The sequence below is a fragment of the Canis lupus genome, chromosome 4 (assembly GCF_011100685.1).
Source record: "Canis lupus familiaris isolate Mischka breed German Shepherd chromosome 4, alternate assembly UU_Cfam_GSD_1.0, whole genome shotgun sequence".
Taxonomy (NCBI): domain Eukaryota; kingdom Metazoa; phylum Chordata; class Mammalia; order Carnivora; family Canidae; genus Canis; species Canis lupus.
Window position 1 is genome coordinate 14,642,074 of NC_049225.1, and position 6,511 is coordinate 14,648,584.

The following is a 6,511-nucleotide window of genomic DNA, read 5'->3' on the forward strand; positions in this document are numbered from 1 at the left end:
AGTTATATGACTTTAGATGGAAGGAAGCACCAATGAGCTGATTATCCCATCATTGCTATTAATAAGTAGATATAGTCTTCTCAGTGAGGAACTTACTTTAGAAAATTAGAAATCAGTATAAAATTGAAAATCTCTCAGGTTTATCAGTAATTACTTTTCATTGTTGAGTTTTATTTTAAAAACTTTTTTACAACATTTTTGTTTCCACTCTCTTTTTCTGGCTAGTTTCTATTCACTGCAAGTGACACATTTTTCTTTTTGTCATAAAAAGTTTTAAAAGTGAGTCAGTATAAATAAATAGTAACCAGGGGAAAAAATATAGGTGGCGAATTGAGAAACCAAAGATCAGAAAGAAAACATGCCAATGTTTGAAGTTGGAGAAAGACTAGTCTGAAGGAAGAGGTGTGTGATCAGGGCTCTTGGGAAGGACTTGCTCTGGTTACAAATTAATGAAAGTCCTTCCCCAGGGAGTCATCTTATTGGCTGGATGTGGAAAAAGACCAGAAATAATGAAGGGTCAACTAGGAGAGATGTTAATCAAGGAAGAGATCTCTTTTTGTCTTTGTAGTGTTTCTCATTTCCTCCTCCATACACCTCTGTCTATCTCTTAACTTCACCCCACCGGGGCCCTATTTTTTTTCTATGAGGAAGTGCATGCATCTTTAAATCCCACTTAATTGGTCACTGCCGAATCTGACTTCTCTCTTGAACATTGAAGTCACTCAACTCAAGTAAAAAGTTTCTTCTCTCCTCAGTAGTGCAAATGGAAATTATCTGCATAAAAGTAATAAAATAGATGAATAAAAACTCCTTCTGTAAGAAAGAACATTAACAAGAACACAAATTAGAAAATACCAAGTGTTTAGAAAGACTTCAGCTTCATTTTATTTAAATGCTCCATTGTTTGTAAAAAATTTCTTAATAGCTTGCAAATCCAATTTTTCCACTACCAATTTTATCCTTGGCCACTTGGCAAACACTGGCTTTTTTTTTTTTTTTTTTTTTTTCTGCCTCTGTTATTCCAGTGCAGAATTTGGAGATTTGGATATGTGAATCCTGAATTATGAACCATTGCAATAAAAATATCATCTCTCTGCTGGGAATAGCACTAAGAAGCATCAGGACCTAGACTGTTACAAATTATTGGGAGCAGACTCTCTCTCCACCCTACTATACAATGAAGATTCAGAACACACAGAGAGTAGAGACAAAAAGTCTCTAGAGGTAGTTGATCTGTAGTGAAACCCTTTTATAATTTAGTACACACAATTGCATCTAACTTTTATACTAAACACATATTACTCATTACATAATTATTGTAGGATTGAAAATGTGTGACAAATGTGCCATAACTCCTCCCACTCACACCACGGCAGACATTACTAATCAATTGTGGAACTGTTTCTTATTAGAATGAGTTTGGAAAAGAAAGGCCAGACAGGGTGTCTTGATTAACCTTTTCCCTCATAATAGAATCCATCTTTCCAAGGACTTTCCAAGTCATTTCCATGACTGCCAAAATCAAAGCCTCCCCTTTTATAATGCTGGATAGACATCATTCAAATCTTCCTTTTTTGGTTCTTATTTCAGAAGCCCCAAGCAGTTCATGAGCACTTTCTTTCTTCTGTCAGACCTTAATGCAATGGGTTGAATTTCAGTTTTGGCCAGGTTACTGCCCTTGAGAAAATTGAGGCTGCCTGCCTATGTCCCCCTTAATGAGTCATGTCTGCATTCTAAAGGCTGTGAGTAAAAATCTTAACTCAAACTTATTCGATCCATTCTTCTTCCTGAAAAATCTGTTTCAGAGATCAAACTTTGGGCAGTTACTTTAGGAAACCTTGCCAAAGTGCTATTTTTCAGCATATAACGTTCCGCCTTGTTTGGACATGAGCTATACTCATCTCCCTATGCCCACTTCAGCCACTTAGGCTCTCCTTAGTGGATGTCATTTCCAGGAAGTTGGCCTCATTGATCATGCATGAATTCTAAGTATTGACCACCCATCCTTATAATAGTAATCTCCTCTCTGAGATAAGATTTGGCTTGTGGTTTAAAATAATACCCAATGATGCCTTGGATCAAGGCTTTTTCTTTTACTTACCTTATGCTTATCTTATTTTGCTCTCACAATAGTTCGATTAGGTATGAGCCACTTTGTGTCATTTGTCCCATCAGCAGATGACAGAAACTGAGGTTCCAGGGAGTAACTGAGAATATGTCTTAGTGATGATCAAACTAAGTCTATAACCAGTACCTTCTACCACTCAGGCTTGACCTAGAAGCTAATTAAATCCTTGCACAGAATTGATTCTGGACTTTTCAAACATTTGAAGCCTCGTGTATTGAAGGCTTAGTCTGGTAGATTATGTCTAACTTTAAATCACTAGGCTTCTCTGTATTGAAATAAATAGGTTTGTACCACCCTAGTTATTGCTGTTGTTTTCCCATTGTTGTTATTTAGTAGAGTTCCTGTTCCTTTAGGGGAAGATCAATGTAACTATACAACTTATTCAGAGTTACAGCCAAAGAAAGCAATACACACTGCCTATGGAGTTCCAGGAACATTAAAATAATTCTCAGTTGATAGCATCAGAGAATTCTTCATAGAAGAGGGGTCCTTGAGTTGGGTTTCAATGAATGATGAGGAAGGGAAAGAGGAGTAGAGACATTCCAAGGGACATAACCATCATGAATAAAACTTCATGACAGTCATGAAGGTTTTTTTGTCCTTTCAAGATTCTGATTCCCACTATTTGAGACAGAATATTAAGAACCATGGATGGCAATAGTGTAAGCAATTCCCCTGTGTCTGAAGGCACCCTGAGGTTAGACAGACACCCAAGAGCACAAGGCGCATTTTTTTTTTTTTTTTTGCAACCAGTCACTGATGCATTAGTTGTCCTTAGAACCAAGTTGCTTATCAGTGGCCCATTCTTTGATGTACACAATATTTTCTCATTCTCATGCAAAATGCTATGCAAATACAAATTGGGAGGCTTCTCCCTGCTACCTCCTTCCAACAGTACTCCCACCCTTAGGGCCTAAATGTTTAGAAGTTCTAAAATTACTACAGCATTTACTGCTTCTGTACTTCCCAACTAGGATTTGGGAAAAACAGCAATATATCAAAGGAGGAGACTTTTCAGGATATAGAAGAGAACATCGTATGTTTATAGAGAGGAACTAGGAAGGGGAGAGATGGGTGCCAAGCTAAGCAAAATCCCCAAATTACCAAAATGAATTGAATTGACCTACTCTAGACTCCTCCTTAGATCAGATACCCTTTGTATCACATCTATTTAAAAGAAAAAAAAAAATCTACCAGGAAAGCGCTTTCTATTTGGCAGAAAAGGTAACTGGTAAATAAAGTTATTTACCCATCTTAGATTCCCTCAGATCTCAATTTCTAACAATGGATGGTTTAATCTTTAACCAGATAAACTTACCCTCTTTGGGGAGTTAACTAGCTAATGTGCCATTCTCCAGAAGATGGTGCTTTAACACCAAAGGGTCAACTTTATTTTTTTATTTCTGAATCCTACAAATTATTCACATCCCCTTAGAAGCTTCCTCTTTAGTGAATTTGAGCAAGTTATTTAATCTCTCCATGCTTCAACTGCTAAAAAGGACTGCTGAGAGTGCTTCTATCATAGGAGTTGTAAAGATTAAAAGAAATAATTCATTCCAAGTATTTAGTTGAGCTCCTAGGACATAATGAGTGCTCAATAAATATTAGCTGTTAATTTCACCTTGAACCTTCTCTGGTTATAGTCACTGCCTGTATTGCACATCTGCACAAAGTGTGCCAGTGGCTAAGGCAAGGAAGGTTGAGTACTTTTTCTCATACATACATATGTGTGTGTGTGTGTATTACACAGTAGAAATTTTGAAACTACCAAAAAGTACAAAGAAACATAATTGCCTCAATTACACTATTGACATAAACTTGTATGTTTTAAGTTAAAAACATTTCCTTTTTAAAACAACAGTATTTTTAATATCTTTCCATGTCAATAAACATGTTTCTATTACATTCTTAATGTGTGCCATGATTTTTATAGCACTCTTCTATTTCCATTACTCATACTTCTGCCAAATTTGTGTTATTTTAAATAACATTCTGGTGTAGATTAAATATTCTTTTTTGTGACCTTGTCCAAAATTTTCTTTAGCATAAATTCAGAGATGGGGAATTTCTAAGTCTGAGGATATGTTCTATCTAAAGGATGCATTATATACTGCCAAATTGTCTTTCAGAAGAACTGTACAAATTGGCACTCCCCTCCTTGGGGCAAATTCCACTCTCCTACTTCCATCCCAACATGGGCTACTCTTTAAAATCTTTGCCAGGTTGATAGGTTGTAAATCTAACTTCATTTTTAATTTAATTGTTTTTAAAATCAAAAGTAACAAAACAGCTTAACACGTTCATCAAATATTTGAAAATTTTTTCTTCTGTGGCATCCCTGACGGTGTCATCAAAGAGACGGTAAAATGTGTGTCAAGACCACATACTCTAGACAGGATTATCGGAGTATGAATGCATGCTTTATCTCATTCTAGCTGTGTGATCTCAGGCAAGTTACTTAGCCTCTCTGTGTGTGTCAGCACCTTCATCTAAAATGTGGATAATACTAGCACTTACCAAGTACATGCAGGCATTTAGGATATTGGTTGCCCATTTTTCAAATGGGTGTGTTGGACTTCTTTAGGTGGATATGGTGAAGAAGGCAAGGTGAAGGATATCCAAAACAAGGAGTGTAATAAACAAAAGCATAAAGGAACATGAAGTGTCATGCCAGCTCCTACATTTGAACCTTTCCAATATTTTCACATGATTTAAAGAATGAAAAACAAACATGGTTTCATGCATTATTTTTCACTTCACGAAACCCAATTTAAACCAAATGGGAAAAAAAAAAGTCTTGACAAATCAACATGAAATTTTCTTGATCTAAGCCTGACTGTCCCCCCTGGGTCCAGCAGCTCCCAGGCTGAGCAAGCATGTTGAAGTATGGCTACACTTGTTTGAGAATTCTATGGGCCCCTCTGCATCTCAAAATATAAATTGTAACAGAATACCTCCTTTCTCCTTGTTATGCAGCACAAAGGGGGATGGTTAGAATCCAATTTTGTGTTTTAATATTGTCCTCATGTGTGGGTAACACTACCTAGAAATGCCATCCCAGAAATTCCATGGAGAGTCGAAAAAATTCATCTGGTTCAACCTTTCCATTCACAGTGAAAGTTCTAGACCACTCTAGTCACAATGGACCCCAAAATGGGCAAGCAGAGAGCTCAGGGAGCTTTCTAACTTGTGGAGTTGAGGGGTGTTCTATGTAATTTGTTTAAAGATGTTTAACCTCAACCCCAATATTGACAAGATTGGCTAAACATGAAGAGACACAATTACTTTACCCCATTCTGTCCATACATCCCATCCCCAAATGGCTTGAGGTATTTTATGAAGGTGGAATTTCACAGCATATATTTGAAAACTATCTGTCTAATGTGCCAAACCTCTCTTCCCAGAGCATTGCCTTACAAAAGTCATCCAACACCACTTAGCATCTCTGGGTTTCAGTTTGCCTCACAGGTAAAACAAGGGTACAGTTCTAAAATGCCTTCTAGAACAAACATTTCATAATTTCACTTATGGTATCATGATTCTATTTATTCCATTTAGGCTATGTATTGACTCAAAGAACAGACTTTCCTGAGACAAGGCACTTTATGACAGCAGAAAATCACCACCCCCAAGATTACTATTCTTGAAAAATCACCCAAGGGGTCAGCAAAAATTATCAGCCAGGCACAGGATACAATTCAGGGTGCTTCAATTCAGACCTTGACAAGCCAGGTATACTCAAAATGGGCACTGCTTCCAAAAATCAAAACCGGAGTATTAACTTAGGCAAGACGACATTTTAAAAATCAGTTCACCTGACTTCACAAGCAGGACTTTTCAATACTTCAATACTTTCAACACACCCATTTGAAAATACTTTCAATTTCAAAGCCATATTTAATACTATCTTCTCCGAGATGTTTTCCCAAGCTATTGTCCCTGATTTTTCTCTCTGGTCTCACACTCTGGGATTCTCATCTTGGGTTGCACATTAGAATTCCCTGCTAGGGGGAGGAGGGTAAAAAGTCCCTATGACTTGTGCACCGACCCTCAGAAATTCTGATTTGATTGACCTGGGGGTGTGACACCAGTGTCCTATCTTAAAAACTCTCCAGATGAGACTGGCATGCAGAAAGTTGACTGCCACCGGTCTAGTAACGTACTGGCCCCAAAGTAAGGGGGGTACTTTATTAGCAGGCTGAACAAAAGTTTAGGAGGTCTTCTTATATGTACTGTATCTAATTCTTTTCAATTTCCTTATAATTTTATAATTTATGTCTTTGACTAGATTAGTATCTAGTATTGCACTTGTAATGGATTAGTGTAATGGTAAATATATACTTTACTAAAAAAATACACATTTATCTGGTGTGCATTCCAAAA

At 37.0% G+C, this 6,511-nt stretch overlaps 1 long non-coding RNA gene across 1 annotated transcript; it reads right to left on the reverse strand.

Moving 5' to 3' along the window:
* Window positions 1–210: 210 nt before the first annotated feature.
* LOC119871620 lies at window positions 211–5,197 on the reverse strand. Its single transcript, XR_005357571.1, has 3 exons — window positions 5,083–5,197; window positions 4,646–4,706; window positions 211–774 (listed from the first exon to the last, which is right to left on the reverse strand). It is a non-coding gene; the product is annotated as an uncharacterized LOC119871620 (long non-coding RNA).
* Between the last annotated feature and the right edge of the window lie 1,314 nt (window positions 5,198–6,511).